At 54.8% G+C, this 26901-nt stretch overlaps 1 non-coding gene and 1 pseudogene across 1 annotated transcript; both read left to right on the forward strand.

The window, feature by feature from the left end:
- Positions 1–1596: 1596 nt before the first annotated feature.
- On the forward strand, positions 1597–1669 carry TRNAA-AGC (transfer RNA alanine (anticodon AGC)). The gene has a single exon. It is a non-coding gene; the product is annotated as a tRNA-Ala (tRNA).
- Positions 1670–4374: 2705 nt separating this feature from the next.
- On the forward strand, positions 4375–7875 carry LOC136462593 (phospholipase D delta-like; annotated as a pseudogene).
- The last annotated feature ends 19026 nt before the right edge of the window (positions 7876–26901 follow it).

A 26901-nucleotide genomic window follows, 5' to 3' on the forward strand; every position in this document is an offset into this window, starting at 1 on the left:
AGCACCACCACCAGCAGCACTAGCCTTGGCTTGGCCGTGCGGGCGGCACGCTATGGGAGGGAGTGGGCGTCGCGGCACACGGCCGAAGCAAGGAGCGTGGTGCGGGTAGGGCGCGCAATAGGCGGGGGAGAGGAGCGAGGAGTGAGGAGCGAGGGGCGTAGGTGAGAGAAGGTCGCAGTAGCGAGCGGAGTGAGGCATGGCGTCCGGATGGGATGAATGCCCATGGCCAAGCATTACCGATATTTTTATGGCTTCTTGCCTCTTGGACTAGTCACTGTTCTAGACGTCTGTCCATCTAGTGGATCGGTGGATGTTTTAGCGCTTCGATTCTGTTAACCTCGTGTCATCACGTTCTCATCAAGTTTTGATCACATTCAATTTTTCACCCTTGATTGGTTACCATGAATTTCACTGTTCTATTTATCTTATTTTTCCACGTCATGTAGAGTTAGGAAATATATTCAAGCCATTTGTATTTCCTCGATATAAGGCCACGTTCCGTGTTTCCCATCAGGGCCTCAAAGGCCCCGTTCGCGTGCCTTTAAATTTGGCTTGATGCGCTTCTTTATTCATTCGGAACAGTGTTTTCCTCTCACAAATTCCTCCAGAATTCCTCTAAGTGAACGGGGCCAAAATCCTATGTACAAACTTGGACTCACCGTTGAGCGAACATTCTTGCAAATGAAGGCAGGCAACTCCCAGGCAGGTGAATAGCCCATGCAACTTGCCAAGGGTTCTATCCAAACAAGCCCCTGGTCCCTACTAGAGGCTTGTTTGGTGCCCGCCTATGCACGCCCCACCGGAGCCGTGGCCGTGCCAAAAATGCAGAGGATGATTTGTCCGCTAGATATTTGGCAAACTACAGCGCGAAAGTGAATTGTGCGCGCATGACTAAGGTTGGCGGTGCCGCAACTCGAGGAACGAACTAAACACGTGACTAGCTTCTGGCATGATGTCTACGGCGAGGTCTGGCTGTGAACCAAAGAGCCTACTCCCTCTGTCCCATATTATTTGTCGTTTCCGGTTTTCGTGCCACAAGTTTGACTCGATTTGTAGAAAATACGTACAACATTTGTGTCTCCAAATAAATTTGTTAAAAAACTAGATTCAAAGATCTTTCCAATGATGCTAATTATGTATCATAAATAATAATATTTTTTAATATATATTTTGTTAAAGTTGTTTCTCGGGAAGCGAGAACGACAGATATTCTGGGACGGAGGGAGTAGGTCTATCGAGTTCCTTACCTTATTTTTAGAATTGAACAAAGAAAGTGGGAAAGATGTTTTCTTCCTCCACTTATCATGAACTGCGAGCCATAGGGAAGGAGGGAGATGACTTTCAAAAAATTACCATATACTTCCTCTATAGCTTGACATAAGTAACAAGAGTAATAACTTAAAAGAAAAGTGGATAGGAATCAACAAATTTACCTAATGAATATTTACATCAAATGATTAGTACTCCTCATACTCTTCGCGAAGACGACCTGGAAGGTCTCTGGTTAGTGGATCCTCCATTTCCTCAAGGCTACATGTTTTGTTGGGAAACAATGATTCAGATTACAAGTGATGATTTACATTCTAAAAACAACTTGGGGATGTAGCTCAGATGGTAGAGCGCTCGCTTAGCATGCGAGAGGTACGGGGATCGATACCCCGCATCTCCATTTCCTTGTTATTTATTTTTATTTTTATGAACGAGTCAGGTTGGCACATTTTTTTATGAACGTGTCAGGTTGGCCTGCCAGATGCTGTGACCTTTTTTTTTTTCTTTCTCGTGGCCTTGTTTAGTTGGCGAATTTTTTTGAAAAATAGGACTGTAGCACTTTCGTTGTTATTTGGTAATTAGTGTCCAATCATAGTCTAATTAGGCTTAAAAGATTCGTCTTGTGAATTTCGTCTAAACTGTGAAATTAGTTTTATTTTTTATTTATATTTAATGCTTCATGCATGCGTCCAAAGATTCGATGTGACGAAAAATCTTGAAAAAATTTGCAAAATTTTGGAAACTAAACAGGCACCAAGAAAATTCAAAACGTATAGCGGCTCTCAATTTTTCATGATTTATTTGCCACCTCTCCTGTATATATGGCTAGTTCCGTCCTTTGTCGTCAACTGAGGCCCTGTTTAGTTCCGAAAATTTTTTGCTTTTGGCTACGGTAGTACTTTCGTTTTTATTTGGCAAAAATTATCCAATTATGGACTATTTAGGCTTAAAAGATTCGTCTCACGATTTCTCGACTAACTGTGTAATTAGTTTTTTTTTCGTCTACATTTAGTACTCCATGTATGTGCCGTAAGATTTGATGTGACGGAGAATCTTGAAAATTTTTAGTTTTTGGCTTGCATCTAAACGGGGCATGAAGCTATGACAAAATTCATGGTCACCGATGATTCATTGATTCTTGTGGGGGCCATCCATGGTGGAACTGGATGTATGAACACCATAGGTAAATAAAATGTACTGTTAACTTCAAATCTACTCATATGCTATTACTACTTCAAAACTAAGAATCACTTACGGAGGTACATGAGCTGATAGTTATAGGGTTATCATTGACGGTTTAAAAGAAAATGGACGTCACCGTTGAATTTTTTGAATCAACCGAAAACGAAAATAGATTATCATTGCCGATGTATATTAAAAACCCAGAGTGCGGTCCTGTTCGCTTGAGCTACTTTTCAGCCATAAAACATTATTTTTCTCTCATAATATTTTAACATAAGTCAAATTTTAGTATAAGCAAATAGAGCGGCCCTGTCGGGTTTTTAATTCAACCGACGGTTGGGGCTTGGAGCCGAAAATATCATCAGATCTAGTTAAGTCTGGTCTCCTCTGTTCTATCAAAATCTTTTAAAGTTCCATTCCATCGATTCTGTCGGCTCTCTTTCTCTCATTTCCCTCTCTCCCTATGACTGTGAGTCTATCCCAAGTCCCATACTTGGCCATCTGTATCTCCCAGTCGACAACTCGTCGTAGGGGCTGCTACACATCATCACTGCCACTGTTAACCTGTTCGGCTTACCTTATATTAGCTTGTTTGGCTTTTTTTTTTCAGTCGAAACCGTGTTTTTCTCTCACAATAATTCAGTCGGAACAGTGTTTTTCTCTCAAGTTTCAGACCAGCGAACGGGGCCATATGAAATAATGTATGGTAACCTCTACTCTTCTGACTAATTGCCAGTTCTCAACCTTTACTCATGGCCTATTTGTATGAGCTGTAGATTTTGTCCACTGGCCTTTCTGCCTTTATGACCTTTTGATATTAACGTTTGAAATGTTTTTTAGCGTCTTAGCACCCCCAAAGCCCAAAAAAGCTCCAATCAGTGTAGGTTTTAGCTGCTTTTAGTTTATTTCCTTAGAAGTCATTTTTCTAGCTTTTCAAAGACCAGCTCAACAGCTAGACTGTTTGTTTTAGCTTCTAACTTTTGCTGACAGAAGCTAACAAAATGGATGAAACAAACATACCCTGAATAGCTACGTGCAATTGGAGACGAGACTTTCCTCTGAGTGCCGATTTATCCTGATGACCTTGACTCCAGCCTAGTATAGGGCAAAGGAAAAAGAAGCAAGGAATGATGATCCCCCTGTGGGACACACGCTCTTGGCAAATGAGGTCATCAACCTTTTCCCTTGATGGTCGATATATAAACATCTAAGAGTAAGACGTACTATAGTTGATTCCCGGGCACAGAGACATAACAAATCCGATACAAAAGCAGTTAATCTGAAGAAGAAAAAAATGATTCCCGGGCTCTGAGTAAGAGTACAAATCTGATACATAACAATTTTTAGCCTTGGAACGGATATTATGCCACCTGGGTATAGAGACCAGGTAACTTGCAATAGAAGTGTTCAGATAAAATCATGCCTGCGGTACACAGACTCTGCAGATTTCTAATACGTACTCCCACTTGCTAAATCCAGATTAAGCTTCGTTTTATGCCTTTAACTTCAGCGCGCACACAACCACAAGCTGCCATTAGCGGAAAGCATAATCCACCACTGTGTGCCGTGCAGCTTGACGGACGGCCGGACACACGCCAAGAATCGCATTCCCTTCCCTGGGCCTCCCTTCCTTTCACTCTCATTCTTTCCTTTTACAAGCCACACGCCACTTCCTCCACACACACACAACCTCGTGCTCCCTCGTCTTCTCTCGCTTCAGAACGCATGACAGGAATCGTATAGATTTAGTAATCAGTTGGTTTTCACATCAAAACACATTAGTAGATATAACAAGAAACTTAAAAGTTTCGCGTTCCAAGAGAGACCTAATGTGCTCATTTGGTGCCACAAATATCTATGCTTTTTTTTTCTATACATCATCGAACTTCAAAAAGTTTAAATTAGCACATCGTGTAGCTCAGGACAAAATCAGAATGACGCTCTCATGCGCGAGGAGCACCTACTAGCTCTGTCACACAAAAAGCAGGCATGCGGCCATGAGCCCCGATGAAATGCCGGCCGGCAGAGCATTCCACGCTCCTGAATCCTGATCCAAACTCCAAAGCCCGCGCTGCGTGCATCACAGAGCGTCGGAGCCCTTCGGTCTTCATCCTCCTCCTCCACGCGCGCAGCACGGGGATCAATCGATGTCGTACGGCAGCTCCGGCTCGCCGGCGTGGCTGTGGCTGCACGGCGACCTCGAGCTCACCATCCACGAGGCGCGCGGCCTCCCCAACATGGACATGCTCTCCACCATCCTCCGCCGCCTCTGCCTCTGCCCACCACTGGCGGGGATGACGCCGACGCTCCGCCGTTCGCTGTCCGACGACGACGACAGCGCTCACCGCGCCCACCCCCACCCGCACCACCACAACCACCATCTCCGCGGCCGGCTGCACCGCCACCACCGTCACCACGAGCCACAGCCGCACGGGCACCTCCTGCTCCCGACCTCCGACCCGTACGCGGCGGTGGTAGTGGCGGGGCCGCACGAGACGACGGTGGCGCGCACCTACGTGTTCCGCAACTCGGAGGCGCCGAGGTGGGAGGCCAGCTTCCTGCTCCCGCTCGCGCACGCCGCCACCGGCCTCGAGTTCCACGTCAAGGACGCCGACCCCTTCGGCTCCGACCTCATCGGCGTCGCCTCGCTGCCCGCCGCCGCCGTCCTCGCCGCCACCGCCGACGCGCCCATCGACAAACAGTGGCTCGAGCTCTCCCGCCCCGACGGCCGCGGCCCGCCCAAGCACGGTGGTGGGAGCGCCATCCGCATCTCCGCCGCGTTCGTCCCCGCGGCTGCTGCTGCGGCGTCCCGGCAGCGCTCCGGCGGCGTGCCGGCGTACTTCCCGCTCCGGAGCGGCTGCGACGTGCGGCTGTACCAGGACGCGCACGTGGAGCCCGGCGAGGTGGACGGCGTCGGCCCCGGGTTCCGGCCCGGGCGGTGCTGGGAGGACCTGTGCATGGCGGTGCTGTGCGCGCAGCGCCTCGTCTACGTGGCCGGGTGGTCGGTGCACACCAGGGTCCGGCTACTGCGGGAGGCCATGTCGCCGGAGATGGCGGCCAAGGTGGCCGAGCTGGAGGAGCTCGGCGGCGAGCCCGTGGAGAACATGAGCCTCGGCGAGCTGCTCAAGTACAAGTCCCAGGAGGGCGTCCGGGTGCTGCTCCTCGTCTGGGACGACAGGACCTCACACGACACCTTCTTCGTAAAGACGGTTCGTTTGTGTTCAAATCAAATTCAAATTCAAATTTTGAAACCGTGAGGAGATTAGTAGCTAGCTGTGTATATATTTTTCATTTGGATTTCAAATTGTTGGTGTAGGGAGGCGTGATGCACACGCGCGACGAGGAGACGAAGAAGTTCTTCAAGCACTCGTCCGTCATCTGCGTGCTGTCGCCGCGCTACCCAAGCAGCAAGCTCGGCCTCGTCAAACAAAAGGCAAGCGGGATTGTATTTTTTGTACAAAAATACTTGCAAACTCATAAATTTGAAATATTTTGACTACATGAATACTTTTGAAATGCTTTGATTGATCGGAAGGAGTAATTTTGGAATTATTATGGGTCGAATGAAAAACTGAGTGCGACGTGTGCAGCTGCGGCCGTGCAGGTGGTGGGGACGCTGTACACGCACCACCAGAAGTGCGTGCTCGTCGACACGCCAGCGTCCGAGTCCACCCGCCGGATCACGGCCTTCCTCGGCGGCCTCGACCTCTGCGCCGGCCGCTACGACACGCCCAGCCACCGGCTCTTCAGCGACCTCGACACCGTCTTCCACTGGCGACGTCTACAACCCCTTGTTTGGTGTACGTCGTGAGCCATTAAAAACCTCCAGCAGATTGATGATGTCTCTATCTATGACGATCGATCATGCAATCGTCTTATTCGTAGGGGGACATCAAGGGCCCGCGCCAGCCATGGCACGACCTGCACTGCCGGCTGGAAGGGCCGGCGGCGTACGACGTCCTCAAGAACTTTGAGCAGCGGTGGCGGAAGGCGACCAAGCTCCGGGAGATGTTCGGCGGCAAGGCGGCGCACCGGAAGGACGACGCGCTGCTGAAGCTGGAGCGCATCCCCTGGATCCTCAGCCCCTCCAAGCCCAAGCAGCGGTGCTCTGCCGCGGCCGGCGGCGTCGCAGACGACAACGCCGACGATGACGAGCGGGACCAACCAGCCCTGCATGTGGTGCAGGACAGCGACCCGGAGCGGTGGCAGGCGCAGGTGTTCCGTTCCGTGGACGCCGGGTCAGTGAAGCGGTTCCCGCGTCCCTGGGAGCGTGCCGAGATGGCGCGGCGCCACCTGGTCGGCGACAAGAACCTGGCGGTGGAGCAGAGCATCCACGCGGCGTACGTGGCGGCGATCCGGTCGGCGGAGCGGTTCGTGTACGTGGAGAACCAGTACTTCATCGGCGGCTCCTACGCGTGGCCGTCGTACCGGAACAGCGGCGCCTGCAACCTGGTGCCCATGGAGATCGCGCTCAAGGTCGCCAGCAAGGTCCGCGCCCGGCGAGCCGTTCGCCGCGTACGTGGTGATGCCCATGTGGCCCGAGGGCAACCCTGGGTCCGGCCCCGCGCAGGAGATCCTATTCTGGCAGAACCAGACCATGGAGATGATGTACAGGGTCGTCGCCGCGGTGTTGGACGGAAAAGGTGGCCACCCGCAGGATTACCTCAACTTCTACTGCCTCGGCAACCGGGAGCCGGAGGAGGACGACGCGGTGGCCGGCGGCGGCGACGGCGGCCACCGCAATAAATGGGCTCCGGCGGATCCGCCCGACGACAGCACGAGCCCCGCGGCGCGTGCGCGGCGGCACCGGCGGTTCATGGTGTACGTGCACTCCAAGGGGATGATCGTGGACGACGAGTACGTCATCATCGGCTCCGCCAACATCAACCAGCGCTCGCTGGCGGGGTCGCGCGACACGGAGATCGCCGTCGGCGCGTACCAGCCGGAGCACACGGGCGCCGACGCCCCGCGCGGGAAGGTGCACGCGTACAGGATGTCGCTGTGGGAGGAGCACCTGGGGAAGGAGGCGGTCCGGCGGCCGGAGGTGCAGCGGCCGGAGTCACCCCGGTGCGTCGGTCTGGTGAACCGGATCGCAAGGGACAACTGGGGGAGGTACGCGGCGGACGGCGACAAGGGGCCGCTGCAGGGGCACCTGATGAGGTACCCCGTGCACGTCGAAGCCGACGGTAGGGTGGAGCCACTGCCGGGGCACGAGTTGTTCCCGGACGTCGGCGGGCGGGTCGTCGGCGCGCCCAACAATCTGCCGGATTACCTGACAATGTAGAAGCCGGCGATGTACAGATTACATTACAGAGTGTGTGTCCAGGAGCAGAGCAGGAGATGAGCAGCCAATAGGCATGCATTGATGCATATATATTTTGATGCCACTGCATAGGATTTTATCGAAGAGTGACCTAACGGTAACCACTTGCCCTCTTTGGAACGCGATTATTTTTCAAATTCATGTGTTCTTTTCCCGAAAAAATAAACTAATTTCTAAGAAAATTCTATACGATTTATACAAAATTCATGCGAGCTATTATTGTTACTCCAGGGGAAATTCTTTTTTCTTACTTCTATTTACCAATGTAGCTATTCATTTAATGGTCTTGTTTTTATGTTTGAAATTATACGATGTTTGACTTACACTGATTTTACTATGTTGATCGAGATATAGTGTATGTCTAAGTGTAACAAAAAACTATGTATCTAAGAAAGCCAAAACGTTCTATAATTTGGAAATGGAGAGAGTATTATAAGATTGTCCCTGATGACATTTAAATTTGACCCAGGCTGGTTTCAGATTTGGTCAATGCTGGTTTTGGCCCAATCCAAGAAAAACTCTACAAAATAACGTAGAATTGTACTACATTGATTTTTTAACAGAATAAGACAACACCTACTCCATGTAAAATATGTGAGGTACACATACAGAGTGTTCGGCTGCTTATTGGCAGCCGCAGCCCGCTGCTGCTTCTTTGACATACGAGACAAATTACTGTTGAAACAATAAAAATAAGCAGCAGCCGCCGCTGGCAACAATGCCAGCCGAACACTCTGATAAATCAACAAAAACCAATGTAGTGTCAACCTCTATCTCAAATTATAGATCGTTTTGGCTTTTTTGATACATGATTCAGTTATGCACTTAGATATATAGTATGTCCAGATACATAGCAAAATCTATATATCTAGAAATGTCGAAACGACCTATAAATTAGAATGGAGGGAGTACCTCTCTTTTGCCCTTCTAACCTCCATGTTCTTCGTCGCCGCTCCAGGCTTGCTAGCCGATCTAGGGCAACCGTCGATGCCCTTGGCCCCAACGAGGTCCCTACCGGTTGAGAGTTTCCACGATTCTTTTTCTAGTTGTTCAAAAGCTAGCTGTTTTTTTTTTTTGTCACGTAAGCACGATAGCTATTTTTACTAGTGTCCTTCTAAATTTCGCAGCTTTCACCACCAAAGTGTGTTGGTTATCCATTATGTTCTTTGGTCTGTGATGATTTGCCTTGGGCCGTGAATTCCTAGGAACTTTGGGCTGGCGCGTGAAGGCCCAGCCCAGCTGTTCCCGGATTAGTCAGACGCATACTGGGTTGCATTGGGCCTCCGAGCGCTTAGTCGTGCCTGTTTCGGAAACCGGCAGCGACGATATATATATATTGTTTCAGTCATGTGTTGCTTCATTCATCAAATTTAATCATGTCTTTGAATTTAGCGACAAGTCTTTGAATTTGAGCGCTCGAGATGCGGGCAGTCTTGCACGTCTCTCGAGCCCATGCCTTGCCACCAGTACAACAATTATAGCATATTTAAACTATAAGAGCTAATATCGAGCTAAAAATTAGCTAAATTAAATTAGACTTAGCCCACCCAAATAGAAGGCTAATAGGTAAGTTGATTTTTTTAACTAAGTCTCCAACTAATTGTGTTAGCCAACTAGCTGACCAACTCCAACTAAGTGTCTGTTTGATACACATGCATATAGCTTGTTACTAGTTATTGGGGTAAAAATGAGCCCGAAATAGCTATGATTGGCTAGCTAGTTGAATAATGACTAGTTGAAGACTTGGTTAAAAAATTAAACCACTTATTAGCTTTCCTATTTAGATGCACTGGAGCTATTTTTAGCTAGCTAGCAATTAGCTCATGTATCAAATATACCCTAATTAAAGCTAATTTTTAACATCTAACTAGTGATTATACACTTAGCTCATCCAAAAAGACACGTATATATACACGCCCGTGGATAGTACTAGTTGGCTATGTATTCCCTCGGTCCTAAAAAAATTGTAATCCTGCAATTCAATCTTGTGAAAACAATATATTGTTGGGTTTAAAACCAACTTCTTTTAGCGAAACCCACCTATTAAAAACCACTGCACGCATACGCGAAACCACCGCACCCTATCTATCGATTCTCATCCACGGTGTAGAGGTGGCCGCCAAGCTCCCTGCAGCCATAAAATAACAATTGCTTTTGAGTTTTCACATACGGGAACAAGATACATGACAAGAGGGTCTCGTCGAAAACTAAAAATCACATTTTTCCTTTATGGAAGGGAGGGAGTATGTGGCCATGCTGCCGCTGTCAAGCAGCCGTCCGTCCATCCCGCCCCCACGTGGCCATGCATGTGATGAAGAGCCAGTTTACTTCACTTTATTTTGCCAAAATTTTCAAGATTTCTCGTCACATCGAATCTTTGGACGCATGCATGAAGCATTAAATATAGATAAAAAATAAAACTAATTACACAGTTTAGACGAAATCCACGAGACGAATCTTTTAAGCCTAATTAGGCTATGATTGGACATTAATTGTCAAATAATAAAGAAATGCTACAGTAGCATTTCGCCAGAAAATTTGCCAACCAAACAGGTCCGAAGAGAAATTGAAGGTGGTCAACGATCGAGAAGCTGCATGCGAAGCGGCCAGTCGAGCCCGTCCAGTTCCCGCCCCTGGCCAGTGTGCACCACGTATATACACGCCCACGTACTAGCAGTATACTCCGTATGTAGCATCACTGATTTTTCTACCATATCTTCGTTTCTAAATAAATCAGTTCCCACGTGCTTTGTTAATTAATTAGTGACGATGGGCTGCCAAACCTATAACCATCACTACCACTAGTAGAAAACAGACCTTTTATCCGAGGCAAAAATGGGCTCTAGTTCTGACATTTTTTGCGCCGGGGACTAGAGAGACCTTTAGTTCCGGTTGGTGTCTCCAACCGGGACTAAAGGTCCCTGTCCAACGGCTAAAAGTCCTCAAACCTTTAGTCCCGGTTGGTAACACCAACCGGGACTAAAGGTAGACCCTTTAGTCCCGGTTGGTAACACCAATCCGGACTAAAGGACCTTTAGTCCCGGTTGGTGTTACGCACCGGGACTAAAGGTCCCCCGATGGGTTAGTTCAAAAGGGAAGCATCACATCCATTGTTAAATGTGTTGTGTAGGTGGGGTGGTAAGCTACGCGCGAGGCAATGCATGAGGTCTTGGGTTCGAATCTCACGGGACGCAACGGTGGGAGGCATTATTTTTTTAAAGCTGGGAGGACCTTTAGTCCCGGTTGATGTTACGCCTTTAGTCCCGGATGCTTACTCTCGGGTGGGGAACCGGGACTAGAGGGGGTTCCCCACCGGGAGTAAAGCCCATCTCTGTATTAGTGTACGGGATACAGTAGGTCCAAAAACACTCGACAACTGCTTTGCTGAGTGTAACACTCGGCATACAACACATGGCATCTGTGTGTCGGCAAACAACTATTTGCTAAGTGTTTTTTATCGCGCACTCGATAAATAGTTTGCCAAGTGTCAAATTTAACACTCGACAACAAAAAAAATTAGTTTGTCGAGTGTTATTTTCCAAAGAAAAAAAAATTACCCGGACAGCAAGGAAATCCGCCCCTATGGATGCAAACCAGTAATCATTCAGTAGTCTAAAGCACACCAGTACTAGAAATTTACACTTGCAAATTGCAATCCATCTTGTCGGTGTTTTGGACCGACGGATCCTCAACCAACTAGTGAAAGTGTACTGCGTGCCCCTAATCCCGGATGGTGATGCAAAGAGACACAAGGTTTATACTGGTTCGGGCAATAAGTGCCCTACGTTCAGTCTGAGAGAGCGATCTTGTATTCCTTACACTGAGGTGCTTGTAGTAGGGGTTTACAAGCTGGGCGAGAGAGGGAGCTTGTCCCAGGTCTCTGCGTGGAACGGTGTGGGTTGCTTGAGACGTTGATCTCAGGCAATGGGGGAGCGTGTGTCTGAGTCTACGTGAGTCTCTCTGTGCGTGAGCGTTCGCCCCCTTAGAAACGGCCCCGGTCACTCCCTTTTATAGTTGAAGGGGGGATAGGGGTGATACATGCGTTCGCTACATGGTGTTTTGTGAGTGGAGGCGGTATGTCTGAGCCCTGTGCTTGTCACTGTGGCGGCATGGTCGACGGAGCGGTCTTGTCCTTGATGCACTGGAGCGACGCGCCGGTCGCGCCCGATCCTGTGCGACGTGGGGGCTCCTGTGATGGCTTGACGCAGGGCATGGCGCAGACCGTGGACGACGTGCCGGTCGCTGTATGTCGACAGCGTAGAGAGCCAAGGCCCCGTCGGTGCAGAGGCTGAGCCATTGTGGGGGGCTCGGTGGGCGTGAGTCCCGAGGCTATAGGGGTGCGGAGGCGGGTAGCCGAGGCTTGGAGGGAGCAGTTGATCTTTTATGCTGATTCCGAGGCTACAGGGACCCGGACATGACTCTCCACGCCGTACTGTCCTCAGAGCAGGTGGGGTTAGGCAGCACAGTGCCGCATGGGTGTCAGTCGTGGGCACAGTGCCGAGCACAGCGGTCGGTAACCCCTGCCCCGTCCTGTCCCGGACGGCATGGCGTTGATGCGACTCCCACCTCGTCGGTCACTCCGCTATGTCGAGCCGTCGTTCGGCTGACGTCGCGGGAGTGGTTGGTTGCGTTAGTTGGACGTGACGTCCTAGTCAAGGCGGCGGTGATGGGGTAGCTGCCGAGCCGGCCTCGAGCGAGGTGGAGAATCGATACCTCGTCCAAGGCCTTACGTGCGGGGTCTCGAGCGAGGCGGAGAATCGGTATCTCGTCCGAGGCCTTACGTGCGGGGCCTCGAGCGAGGCGGAGAATCGGCACCTCGTTCGAGGCCTTACGGGCGGGACCTCGAGCGAGGGGGCCTCGGGCGAGGCGGAGAGTTGGTACATCGTTCGAGGCCTTGCGGCGCGGGCCTCAAGCGAATCGGAGAATCGGCCGAGGCCTCGTGGTTGTCTCTTGGCTTCGATATTTACAAGGTCTAAGCAATTTTTTTGATTCTTGCTTAGGGTACCCCTTTTTATGGTATCCGACAGTAGCCCCCGAGCCTCGGGGGGAGTGCAAGCACTCTTCCTAAGGTTTTGACGAGACTTGGCTCGCAGCGGCTCCCGTCGGGATTGTGTTTTGTGCTCGAGGCCTCGGTGGGTGCACGCGAGCGCACCCACGGGGTATAGCCCCCGAGGCCCTAGAGGAGTGGATTTACTCCTCCAGGGGCTTTTTCCTTGTTGAGTGAGGGGTTTTATCGTGTTTGCCGAGCCCCTGAGTGCGAGTTCGGGTCGCTGGGTCTTGGCTTGGTTGCAGGAAGAGCCCCCGAGCCTCTACACGAAGCAAGAGGGCGATCAGGAGTTTTCCTGTCTTTTTTGGGCGGCCCTCGCGCATCCTTTTCGTTCGGAAGGAGGGGTGGAGTGTGCCAGGCTACCCTCGGTGGGAACGAGCAGTGACACCTCCGGTGAGCTATTATCGAGTAAGTCCAAGTGGAGGCCCGTGCCCCATTCGATAGGGGTCGGCTAGCGGTCCAGAGACGCGCTCCAAAGGTACTAGAGGGCTTCTCTAGTGGGTCCCAGGGACGTTCGATTGGTCCCGGGGGCTCGATGCCTCCCTACGATGGGATTCCATTCAAAGACCTCCCTGCCGGTCTTGAACACGACTTAGGGCATCCCAAGCAATTGCTTGCTTGGGCCTTGGCCATGTACGGGCTCGCCCATAGTCATCCCTGACTCTGTTTGTCATGGGGCGACTATCGAGACCTTCGGGGGCCCAGCCTTCGAACCCCTGGACCGTAACGGGCTCGGTGCCTAGTTCCTTAGTCTGAAATGAATCGGGTGGGTTGTAGGAAGAGCCCCCGAGCCTCTGCCCGGAGCAAGAGGGCGATCAGAAGCTTCCCTGTCTTTTTCGTGCGGCCCTCGCGCATCCTTTTCGTTTGGAAGGTGGGGTTTTGCTGAGCCTTCGAGTGCGAGTTCGGGTCACTGGGCTTCGGCTTGGTTGCAGGAAGAGCCCCCGAGCCTCTGCTCAGAGCAAGAGGGCGATCAGGAGTTTCGTTGTCTTTTTTGTGCGGCCCTCGTGCATCCTTTTCATTCGGAAGGAGGGGTGGAGAATGCTAGGCTACCCTCGGTGGGCGCGAGCAGTGACACCTCCGGTGAGCTGTTATCGGGTAAGTCCAAGTGGAGGCCCGTGCCCCATTCGATAGGGGTCGGCTGGTGGTCTAGAGACGCACTCCAAAAGTACTAGAGAGCTTTTCTAGTGGGTCCCAGGGCCGTTCGATTGGCCCCAGGGGCTCGGTCCCTCCCTACGGTGGGATCCCATTTAGAGACTTCCCTGCCGGTCTTAGACACGACTTAGGGCATCCCAAGCAGTCGCTTGCTTGGGCCTTGGCCATGTACGGGCTCGCCCATAGTCATCCCTGACTCTGTTTGTCCTAGGGTGGCTGTCGAGACCTTTGGGGACCCAGCCTTCGAACCCCTGGACCGTAACAGGCTCGGTGCCCAGTTCCTTAGTCTGAAAGGAATCGGGTAGGGGATATTCCCCTCCTATCGGCTGACAACGGCGGGCACGCCTTTTGAGGCGGTTTCTCGGGGAGACGGAACGGCGCCTACCGTCGCTGCGGTCAGATGCAACGTGATGTTTGTGGATGGGACGTTACTGTGCGTGTGCAGTTAATAAGGAGAAGGTAGACGCGTGGGCGGTTTAATCGGATCTGGATTAACTACGCTAGATCTGAGGGAAACTTCCCCGGTTTCGTCGCCCGTCTGTTTCACCCCCTTCCCTCATAAATACGCGATGAGCCTTGCCCCTCCCCTCCTTACCTTGCCTGCATACGTTCGACCTTTCTGCCCTCGAGCGGTTGCTAAGAACAGAGAGCACCGAGGAGAAGAAGGGAGAAGAGGGAGGAAGAGAGCGAGAGAGAGAGGGATAGCGAGAGCTCGCCTTTCCGTCGTAGCCGCGTTCTCCACCGCTCCCATGGCCAGTGGTGCTGTCGTCCTCCAGGCGGATCCTTGGGGTACGTCCGATGTGTCCGTGATGACGCTGCAGTCACTTGTCGATGATGGCCTCCTCCGCCCGGTTACTGACCCCACCAGACCGGAGTGGATTGCTCTAGGGGCCGAGCCAGAGCCGAGGCCACGCGATGGCTACATCATGAGCTTCGTGGCCTTCCACGAGTGCGGTCTCGGCCTGCCGATGGACCGGTTCATGCGGGCGCTCCCACACTACTATGGCGTGGAGCTCCACAACTTCAACCCCAACTCCATCGTGCAAGCGGCCATCTTTGTTGTCGTCTGCGAGGGGTACCTGGGCATTGCTCCCCACTGGGAGCTGTGGCTCCACCTCTTTTGGGCGGGGCTCACGACCAAGTCGACGGGCACGGTGGGCACACAGAAGGCGATGAGGGCCGGCGGCTGCACTCTCCAAGTGCACCAAGACCGGCAGCTCCTCTACATCCCGGCCCAGCTCGCGTCGTCCAACCGTCGCTGATACAATATCTGGTTCTACCTCTGCAACGACGATGGTGGGCTTCCCCCTATATCGGGCGGGTCATGGAGAGCCAGCCGGAGAAGTGGAGGTACGGCGTCCCGATGGTTGATCAGCCCAAGTTGTGGCCGCTCCTAGAGGCGCTGGAGAGGCTGCGCAGTCACGGCCTTACGGCGGCTGTGGTCGTGGCGGCCTTCCACCGCTGGAGGGTGCTGCCGCTGATGGCTTGGTGGTAGCGCCTGTTCGAGATGACACTGGATGAGCTGATCGAAGGCATCCGGATGTCCGCCGTCGCCCTCTCCGACGAGGAGATTCTACGTCGGGTGAGAGAGACGGTGGAGGGGCGGCTGAGGAGCAGTGGACTATCCCCGTTCCTGATGCGCCCGTCATGGGGGTACCTCTCTCTAGTTAGTCATGCACCGCTGCGGCCCCCGAGGCCTCCTTGCTCCTTGCATTTTCCTTTTCCCTTATTGGCATTCACTGTTCCTGCAGGGGATGAGGGATGTGCGAGCCTCCCCGCCACCCATTCCCAAGGACGTAGGGCGGCAGACGGTGAACAGGGTGGATGCCGAGGCGCAGAAGAAGCAGAAGGACGCCGAGGAGGCAAGGCACAAGAGGAAGAACCATGAGCGCGAAGAGCTAGAGAAATGTCGTCGGCAGTAGAGGCACGATGGTTTCCTGGTGGAGCCGTCTCCGTCATCGTCGTTGTCAGATTCCTCGAGCGATGACAACGAGAGCGAGGTGGGGCGGGGCACCTTGGACCATCTCCCTGACGTCAGGGGGACGGCGCCCGGGGCGTCGGTGAGCAGCCCGATGTTCCTAGGAGGAGGAGGAGAGGACGCCTCGGGGCCAGCGATCGCCCGCCCTAGGGCCGAGGCCGACACACCCGAGGCACGGGCGCTAGGGAAGCACGCCGTCAACCCGGTGGGCTTGACAGCAGGGGTGGAGCAGGCGACTCAACCACCTCCGTAGAGGGTCGAGGGGGCGTCAGAGTCCGGCGAGGGCCGGCCGGCACCAGCGGATATGGAGGCCGTGCCACCGCCACCGCCACTGCTGTTGCAGAGGACGAGGGACGCAGTGCGGAAGCGGTTGTGTCCCTGTTCGAGGTAAGTGTTTTGTCAGTGGAGTTACAGCATTTCCTGCTCGTTCTTTGGCCGTATGCTAACCCTATGAGCGCTTTGTCTTCAGCAGGAAGCGTCAGGCGAAAGCGCCTACCTTGGCGCCACGTAAGGCGCTCAAGGTGAGCACCAGCTCCCCCGCCCAATGGGTGGTGGAGGCTCAGCCGCCATAGAGCGTGGCGCGGCGTCGGCCAGGGCCAACCTAAAGGAGCCGGTCGCCCAAGGAGAGGCTACCGAGGTAGCCATGAAGCAAGTGGGGGAGGAGGCGCCTACGCCCCGCGAGGCCGAGGCCCGCGCGTCAGATGAAGCCGAGGTGCCCCTAGTCAATGAGGCCATCGAGGGCGAGGCCGAGGCCCCTAGGACCTCTGAGGTCGAAGCGATGGAGGCCGGGGCTCCCGGGACCACCGAGGCCGAGGTGGTAGAGTCTGGCGTGGGCGCGGCGAAGCCGGCGGCCCAGGATATGGAGACGGAGGCAGGGCAAGCTACAGTACCGCCCTTGGTCCAAGACCCGCCGCCGTCGTAGGGAAGTGCCCGAGAGGTGGAGGTCCATTCGATCTTCTCCGATGATACTTCCTGAGGAAAGGAGGTGGCGAACGCCGAGGCGGCCAGTACCGTGGAGCAACCAGCTCCGACCTCAGGTGAGGGGAGCTTGGCTCTTGTCCAGGTACAACCCAAGCCCCGCGGGTGGGATAGCCCGCGTGTCTTGTGGAGGAGCCGGGACGACCCTAAGGTGGAGCCTCTGTTCGCCCTCGAGGACGCGGCCGAGGGGGGGCGCTGGGGCTCCTTCGAGCAATTCCGCCAGCTGGTGGAGCGGTCGCTCCTGACAGCGCTGTCCGTCGTGGCTGACGATCTGTTCGGTGTCGCCTAGGTGCGCGCTTTCTTTTTTCATGCTATGTCATCTTTTCCCGAGTTTTCTCGCAGTGCTTGATGTTTGTTCTGCCTATCCAGGAGCTTGAGGCCCGGTCCCTTGGGAAGTCGTTGTTCCTTCGGCAGGAGAGGGGCGTCTAGGACCAGCTCCAGCAGCAGAAGGACCTGCTCGCCAATGCCAACGAGCTTCTATCGGTGCGGAGCGCAGAGATGGAGGACCTCCGCCTTCGCTGTGCTGACATGAAGGCCGAGGCGGCCACGACTCGGGAGCATGCCGCCCCTTTGGCGGCACGGATCAAGGAGCTGGAGGAGGAGTTGACTCGAGTGGCCAGCGAGCGGGACACCTTCAGGTCCTGGGCCGAACAAGCAGAGGTCTCTGCCAAGGCCATCGCCGGGCAGCTGGGGGCGGAGCAGGGCACGCACCTACTGATGAAAGGTGCCTTGGCGGAGGCCCTCAAGGTGGCCGAGGCCTCTTGGGTCGAGGTCGAAAGCTGGAAAGAGAAAGCCAAGGGTGAGTCCCATAGGCCTTTGCCCTTGTTCGGCTTATTTCTTTTTGTGCTTAACCCCATCCCGTTTGTCTGGGCATAGGGTTGGAGAAGGAGGTCTCCTAGGCAGCTGAGGCCTCCATTGAAGTGTAGGCGGTGCTCTAGGCTAAGATCCAGGAGCACAACGTGCTGCAGAGCGCCGCCCATACCTCCTGCAAGGCCCTGGAGGTTGGGGGGTCGAGCCGGGCAGCTCCCTCGAGAGCCGTTTGATTGCGTTGAGCGGCCGAGTCCACGAGCGGCTCCGGGGGCCACTGCATACGGGTGTCAAGCGTGCCCTAGCCATTGTCTCCTCACACTACGCCAGCGTCGACCTCGAGGCCGTCAGCGACGGTTACGTCATGGCTGAGGATGATGAGGAGGCCGACGAGGAGGTCATGAAGTTGACGGAGGTGGCTGAGGCCCGTGGCACGGCGCTGGCCAAGCTGTTCAAAGAGGAGGTGGTTCCTCCTACGCCGACCGCCGACGCTGGTGACCCTGAGTTCTGACCTGGGCCAAAAGGGCCATGTAAATGGATTAGGATTATTATTGTACCGTAACGCTTGTGGCCGTCGAGGCCTTTTTTAAAGTACTTATGCGTCTATGCTTTTTAATCGTTTTTTATTGTATTTCTGAGCCTCTACCCTCTGTCTCGTCTCTGCACATATCACTTGCAAAAAACTTCCTTGGAGCCTAAGCTGCCCCTCGGGCAAAAGGTGGTAAGGGAGTTGCCATAGCCAGGAGGCGTAGGCCGTTCTCGTGGCTCGGCCGGCCTTTTGGCCTTGAGATAGACTTTCGGTCCTTAGGTTTTTTACAATCAATTTGTTAGAGAGCGCGAGAGAGTTTGGCATAGAAATTTTTTTAGAAAACGATTTCGAAAAATGACTAAAAAATGGTGTATGGGACTTAGGGGGGTCTCCCCCTTCTAGCCCCCGAGGGACGCTCGGTTCTGCAGAGGCAGAGCTGAGTCTTGTTCGAGCCCCACGGTGGGCACCTCTGCAGAGGCAGAGCCGAGTCTCTCTTGTAGCGTTATCGTAATGCTGATCCCCCATCGATAGGTTCAGGGGGTTTCTCAAAAAATTAGAATAACTAAAGAACACTTCTTTATTGTATTTCGAGAAACAATGTATACAATGCTTGGAAATTTAAGGGTAGAAGCGACGTAGCTATTCTATGTTCCAAGCGTTGGTGAGGATTTCGTCCTTCTCGTTGGCTAGCTTGTAGGTCCCGGGCTTTAGCACTTGGGCGACGATGTACGGCCCTTCCCATGGCGGGTCAGCTTGTGGCGGCCCTTGTTGCTCTACCTTAGTCTCAGCACTAGGTCGCCCACTTTTAGGTCTCGGCCTCGAATGCGCCGGGCTTGATAGCGTTGTAGGGCTTGCTAGTACTTGGCCGAGTGTAGCAGCGCAATGTCTCGGGCTTCCTCTAGTTGGTCGAGGGCGTCCTCGCGGGCAGTGCGATTGCTTTGCTCGTTGTAGGCCTGTAGCCTTGGAGAACTATACTCCAAGTCAGTGGGGTGGATGGCCTCGGCTCCATAGACTAGGAAGAACGGTGTGAACCCCGTGGCTCGGCTCGGAGTGTTCCTCAGGCTCCAGATGACCGACGGGAGTTTAGCATGCCATTTCTTGCCAAATTTCTTCAATCGGTCGTATATTCTTGGCTTGAGGCCTTGTAGGATCATGCCGTTGGCACATTCTACTTGGCCGTTTGTCCTAGGGTGTCCTATGGCCGACTAGGCCACATGGATGTGGTGGTCGTCGTAGAAAGTTAGGAACTTGTGGCCGGTGAATTGTGTCCCATTGTCAGTGATGATGGTGTTTGGAACCCCGAACCTATGGATGATATCAGTGAAGAACAGCACCGCTTGCTCGGATTTGATTCGATTGATCAGACGAGCCTCGATCCACTTGGAGAACTCATCGATCGCTACCAGCAAATGAGTATAGCCCCCGGGGGCCTTCTGTAGAGGCCCAACCATGTCGAGCCCCCACACGATGAATGGCCATGTAATGGGGATGGTTTGGAGGGCTTGGGCCGAGAGGTGCGTCTGCCGCGCATAGTACTAACATCCCTCGCAGGAGCATACCAGCTTGGTGGCATCAGCGACCGTCGTTGGCCAGTAGAACCCTTGGCAGAAGGCGTTTCCGACGAGCATCCGAGGCACTGCATGGTGCCCGCAGGCCCCCGCGTGCAAGTCCCAAAGTAGGGCTTGGCCTGCCTCGGTGGTGATGCATCGTTGGAGGACGCCAGATGGGCTTTGCCTGTACAACTCACCGTTGCTGAGGACGTAAGTTTTGGCTCATCACGCAAGCCGTCGGGCTTTGGTCCTATCTGCAGGAAGCTCTCCTCGAACGAGGTAATCAAGGAACGGGACTCGCTAGTCCATGTCCTGGTTGGCCTCGGGAGGCTCCGCGTTGATTTCCATGGCCTTGGGCTCGGCCGAAGGGGTCTCGGTGATAGAGGGGGCCTCGGGCCCTACGGTGGTCTCAACCGGTGGGTCCTCTGCCGCTGAGGCATAGTCGATGGAAGGCTTGTGGAGGTCTCTGGTGAAGATGTTCGGGGGGACCAGGGCCCGTTCCGACGCCATCTTGGTTAGTTTGTCCGCGGCCTCGTTGGATTTTCGCGGAATGTGGTTGAGTTCGAGACCGTCGAACTTGTCTTCTAGGCGATGCACCAACTTGCAGTACGCCTCCATTTTGGGGTCATGGCAGTTCGACTCCTTCATCACTTGATTGACGACGAGCTGCGACTCGCCCCGTATGTCGAGACGCCGTACTCCAAGTTCGATGGCGATCTACAAGCCGTTGACGAGGGCTTCGTACTCGGCTGCGTTGTTGGAGGCGGCGAAGTGGAGCCTAATCATGTAGCGCATGTGTACTCCGAGGGGTGAGATGAAGAGCAGACCCGCGCCTGCCCCGGTCTTCATCAGAGACCCATCAAAGTACATGGTCCAGCATTCTGCTTGGATTTGAGCAGGTAGCAGTTGGGTGTCGGTCCACTCAGCCACAAAATCGACCAAGACCTAGGATTTAATTGCTTTCCGAGGCACAAAAGACAGGGCTTCCCCCATGAGTTCCATGGCCCACTTGGCTATTCTACCCGAGGCCTCCCGATTTTGGATTATCTCTCCCAGGGGGAAAGACGACACCACGGTCACTGGGTGGGACTCAAAGTAGTGACGCAGCTTGCGTTGAGCCAAGACTATGGCGTAGATCAACTTCTGGATGTGGGGGTAGTGTGTCTTAGCCTCGGAGAGCACCTCACTGATGAAGTAAACAGGTCGTTGGATGGGTAAGGCATGCCCCTCTTCCTGTCTCTCGACCACTACGGCCGCGCTGACCACTTAGGTCGTTGCGGTGACATAGAGCAAGAGGGCCTCGCCCTTGGTCGGTGGCACCAGGATGGGATGATTGGAGAGCAGTGCCTTGAGCTTGGTGAGGGCTTCTTCGGCCTCGGGAGTCCAGGAAAAGCGTTCGGATTTTCTCAAGAGGCGGTACAGAGGCAAGCCTTTTTCGCCAAGGCGTGAGATGAAGCGGCTTAGGGCCGCAAGGCATTCCATAACCCTCTGCACTCCCTTGAGGTCTCGAATTGGTCCCATGTTGGTCACGACCGAGACCTTCTCTGTGTTGGCCTCGATGCCGCGTTCCGAGACTATGAATCCCAGGAGCATGCCTCGGGGGACCCCGAAGATACACTTCTTGGGGTTGAGCTTGATGCCCTTCCCTCTGAGGCATCTAAAGGTGATCTCCAGGTCATCGACGAGATCACTGGCCTTTCTAGACTTGACCACGATGTCGTCCATGTAGGCCTCGACAGTTTGCCCGATGTGCTCGCCAAAGACCTAGGTCATGCACCGCTGGTATGTGGCCCCTGCGTTTCTGAGGCCGAATGGCATAGTCACATAGCAGTACATGCCGAATGGGTGATGAAAGAAGTCACGAGCTAGTCGGATTCTTTCATCTTGATTTGATGGTAACCGGAATACGCATCAAGGAAAGATAGGGTTTCGCATCCCGCAGTGGAGTCAATGATTTGGTCGATTCGAGGTAATGGGAAAGGGACTTTTGGACATGCTTTATTCAAACCGGTGTAGTCTACACACATTCTCCACTTCCCATTTTTCTTCTTAACTAATACAGGATTAGCTAACCACTCTGGATGGGACACTTCCTTGATGAATCAGGCCGCCAAAAGCTTCTGCACCTCCTCACCGATGGCCCTGCGCTTTTCCTCGTCGAATCGGCACAGGCGCTGCTTCACCGGTCTGGAGCCGGCCTGAATGTCCGAGGCATGCTTGGCGACCTCCCTCGGTGTGCCCGGCATGTCCGAGGGACTCCACGTGAATACATCGGCATTCGCGCAGAGTAGGTCGACGAGCACAGCTTCCTATTTGATGTTGAGGGTGGCGTTGATCCTTAGCGCCCAGTTGTCGGAGCAGGTGGGGTCGACCGGGATGAGCTTGATGGCCTCCGTGGGCTCAAAAGTCCCGGCACGACGCTTGGAGTCAGGCGCCTTGCTACCAAGTCGGTCGAGGTTGAGAATAAGGGTCTCGGCCTCCATGAGAGCCTTGGTGTACTCGATGCATTCGACGTCGCAGTCGTATGCATGCTCGTACATGGACTCGACAGTGATGACACCGCCGGGGCCCGACATCTTGAGCTTGAGGTAGGTGTAGTTGGGGATGGCCATGAACTTGCCGTAGCATGGGCACCCCAGGATGGCGTGATAGGTCCCCTTGAACCCAACCACCTTGAAGGTGAGGACCTCCTTGCGGTAGTTGGAGGGAGTGCCAAAGCAGACGGGCAAGTCGATGCGCCCGAGGGGTCACGTGCGTTTCCCCGGCACGATGCCGTGGAAGGGCGCGACATCGCCTCAGAGCTGTGACTGGTCGATCCCTACGAGTTCTAGGGTGTTGGCGTAGAGGATGTTGAGACCGCTGCCTCCGTCCATCAACACCTTGGAGAGCCGGGTGTTGCTGATGATCGAGACGACGACGAGTGGGTACTACCCGTGGTTCGGGACGTAATCAGGGTGGTCATCCCGATCGAAGGTGATCGCCTCCCGAGACTAGTCGAGGTACCGGGGAGTGGCCACCTTAACCGAGAAGACCTCCCGACGCTCCCTCTTTCGCTGATGTGCTGTGAGGCACGCAGAAGGCCCGCCAAAGATCATGAAGGCGTTGAACACCTCGGGGAACCCGTCGTCCTTGTCGTTGTCCCTATCGCCGGCGTCCCTCCTCTTGGCCTCATCGTTGGGGAGCTCGAGCCTAGCATAGTAACGCCGGAGCATGGTGCACTCTTTGAGGGTGTGCTTCACTGGGCCCTGGTGGTAAAGGCAGGGCTTCTTAAGCATGTCGTCGAAGAGCCCGGGGCCTCTGGCGGGGCCTCGGGGATTCTTGTGTTCTGCGGCTGTGACTAGACCGGCCTCGAGGACCTCCTGCTTCCCCTAGCAACCCTTTTTCTTTTTCTTGGGGAGATGGGGGGCTGAGGCCCCGGGGGCCTCGTCCCTCCTCTTCCCCTTGGCGTCGTTGTCGGGGAAGATGGCCCCGATAGCCTCTTCGCCCGAGGCGAAGTTGGTGGCGATGTTGAGGAGTGCGGTCGCCGTGGTCGGTACGTTCCGGCCTAACTCCCGGACTAGGTCCCGGCAGGAGGTGCCGGAGAGGAATGCCTGGACAATTTTCGAGTCGCCAACGCGGGGCAACTCGGTGCATTGCTTGGAGAAGCGTCAGATGAAGTCTCAGAGAGACTCATCCGGCATCTGGCGATAACTCTTGAGGTCCTAGGAGTTTCCGGGGCGCACATATGTGCCCTGGAAATTCCCGACGAAGACCTTTATCAAGTCGCGCCAGTCGTGGATCTATGAGGGAGGGAGGTGTTCGAGCTAGGCTCGCGCCGAGTCGGACAGGAACAAGGGGAGGTTGCGGATGATGAGCAGGTCATCGTCCGTGCTGCCTAGCTAACAAGCCAGGCGGTAATCGGCGAGCCACAGTTCGGGGTTGGTCTCACCGCTGTAATTTGTGAGGTTGGCCAGCTGCCGAAACCGGGCCTGGAAGTGAGCACCGCGGATGGCCTTGCTAAAGATTCAAGGGCCAGGTGGCCCAGGAGGACTGCGGTCCTCCCCACTATCATAGCGACCGCCTCGGTGTGAGTGGTAGCCTCGAGTGGGCCCCTCATTGTCGTGGCGCCGTCACCTACTGACCACATCGTGGTCGCCTTGTGTCTCGCATCGGTCACCAAGGCGATCATGCACCGAGGGGGCCTTGTTGGCCGTCGATGCCCGAGCAGGCTTAGGATGAACCGAGGCCTCTCTATCCTACCGAGACGATGCCACGGGTAGTTCTGAGGCATGCCCGCGCTATCGAGAGGCGGAGCTTTTGGCCTGTTGTACCATGGCGGTCTCGAGGAGGTCTTGGAGCTCGACGTGGACCCGTCGCCCCTCCATGGTAGAGGGCTCGGGCATAGCCCAGAGTAGCATTGCTACTGCCGCGATGTTCTGGCTAGCACGATTGAAGATAGGGGGTTGCTCGCCCCCTTCATCGTTGTTGATGTGGTGGTTGACGTCGCGAGCCCTGCGCCAGGCTGCTCCGCCATCACCGTGACCCCGCTGCTCTTGCTCGAGACTGTCTCGGAGCTGCTGCAGAAGGAGTCGATCTTGTTCGACCTTGGCCTAAAGCTCACGGAGCTGCTCCAAGTCAAGACGTTGAAGTTCCTCATGGGTGAGGTTCTCGTTCCGCGCCGCCGGGGGCTCAACATGTGGAGGTGTGGCGTCGCCTACCCCCTCGTGGGGTGGGGAGCGATTGCCTTCCCCGTCGTCCTCATCACCCGCTCTCGGCATCCCAAGATTGACGTAGAAGCACCCACGAGTGGGATCGTAAGTTCCTTCGTCATCGAAGTCGAAGTAGCCAAAGCAGTAGTCGCTCGCGGCCATGAAGCGGCGCATGGCTTTAGGGTCACGAAGCCTAGAGAAGTCTGCTCCGGCCCACGCCTCATCCTCCTCTGAGGAGTCAGCGTGGGTGTGGGTCGAGGTCATGGCGAAGAGGTCGAGGGCGAAGCGTTGGTGGTGTCCTGGGGGCTCCACATGAGCGGAAGCATAGGCGGAAGCATAGGTAGCGGCGACATTGCTTAACCCGAAGGGGTACGAGGATGGTGCCATCGCCGGGCGCTGCTCCACCGGAGTCGATTCCTCAGGAGGTAGCGGGGCAGAGCTTGATGACAGGGCGTCGCTGCATGCCACCGTCGTCTTTCCCTTACCCAGGCTTAAGCTGGATAGGTCCCCAACCAGGGACCCTATACCAACAGTCGGGCATGGGGTACCGGCGGAGCGCAGTGTGTCGCCCTAAGCTTGCGCGGTGTCGAGGTGGTCCCACCCACATCGTGCCTGGCGAGCGTGACGAGAGCGGCGGCCCGGGCACCGCCTGTGCCTGGGCTGCTAGGGCGTGAGGTCGTCATCGGTCGGTGGGGCTCTGGGTGTGAGGAGTACCATATCAGCTGGTCAACTGTTGGTGTTTTGGACCAGCGGATCCTCAACCAACTAGTGAAAGTGTACTGCGTGCCTCTAATCCCGGATGGTGATGCAAAGAGACACAAGGTTTATACTGGTTCGGGCAATAAGTGCCCTACGTCCAGTCTAAGAGAGCGATCTTGTATTCCTTGCACCGAGGTGCTTGTAGTAGGGGTTTACAAGCTGGGCGAGAGAGGAAGCTTGTCCTAGGTCTCTACGTGGAATGGCGTGGGTTGCTTGAGACGTTGATCTCAGGCAGCAGGGGAGCGTGTGTCTGAGTCTACATGAGTCTCTCTGTGCATGAGCGTTCGCCCCCTTAGAAACGGCCCTGGTCACTCCATTTTATAGTTGAAGGGGAGGACAGGGGTGATACATGTGTTCGCTACATGGCATTTTGTGAGCGGAGGCGGTATGTTTGAGCCCTGTGCTTGTCACAGTGGTGGCATGGTCGACAGAGCGGTCTTGTCCTTGGTGCACTAGAGCGACGTGCCGGTCGCGCCCAATCCTGTGCGACGTGGGGGCTCCTGTGATGGCTTGACGCAGGGCATGGCATAGACCGTGGACGACATGCCGATCGCTGTATGTCGATAGCGTAGAGAGCTAAGGCCCTGTCGGTGCAGAGGATGAGCCATTGTGGGGGGCTCGGTGGGTGCGAGTCTCGAGGCTACAGGGGTGCGGAGGTGGGTAGCCGAGGCTCGGAGGGAGCAGTTGATCTTTTATGCTGATTCCGAGGCTATAGGGACCCAAACATGACTCTCCATGCCGTACTGTCCTTGGAGCAGGTGGGGTTAGGCAGCACAGTGCAGCATGGGTGTCAGTCGTGGGCACAGTGTCGAGCACATCGGTCGGTAACCCCTGCCCCGTCCTGTCCCGGACGACATGGCGTTGAAGCGACTCCCACCTCGTCGGTCACTCCGCTGTGTCGAGCCGTCGTTCGGATGACGTCGCGGGAGTGGTTGGTTGCGTTAGTTGGATGTGACGTCCTGGTCGAGGCGGCGGTGATGGGGTAGCTGTCGAGCCAGCCTCGAGCGAGGCGGAGAATCAGTACCTCATCCGAGGCCTTATGTGCGGGGTCTCGAGCGAGGCGGAGAATCAGTACCTTGTCCGAGGCCTTACGTGCGGGGCCTCGAGCGAGGCAGAGAATCGGCACCTCGTCCGAGGCCTTACGGGCGGGACCTCGAGCGAGGGGGCCTCGGGCGAGGTGGAGAGTTGGTACCTTGTTCGAGACCTTGCGGCGCGGGCCTCGGGCGAATCGAAGAATCGGCCAAGGCCTCGTGGTTGTCTCTTGGCTTTGATATTTACAAGGTCTAAGCAATTTTTTTGGTTCTTGCTTAGGGTACCCCTTTTATAGTATCCGACAGTAGCCCCCGAGCCTCGAGGGGAGTGCGAGCACTCTTCCTGAGGTTTTGACGAGACTTGGCTCGCAGCGGCTCCCGTCGGGATTGTGTTTTGTGCTCGAGGCCTCGGTGGGTGCGCACGAGCGCACCCACTGGGTGTAGCCCCCGAGGCCCTAGAGGAGTGGATTTACTCCTCCAGGGGCTTTTTCCCTGTTGAGTGAGGGGTTTTATCGCATTTGCTGAGCCCCTGAGTGCGAGTTTGGGTCGCTGGGTCTTGGCTTGGTTGCAGGAAGAGCCCCCGAGCCTCTGCGCGGAGCAAGAGGACG

The sequence above is a fragment of the Miscanthus floridulus genome, chromosome 7 (assembly GCF_019320115.1).
Source record: "Miscanthus floridulus cultivar M001 chromosome 7, ASM1932011v1, whole genome shotgun sequence".
NCBI lineage: Eukaryota > Viridiplantae > Streptophyta > Magnoliopsida > Poales > Poaceae > Miscanthus > Miscanthus floridulus.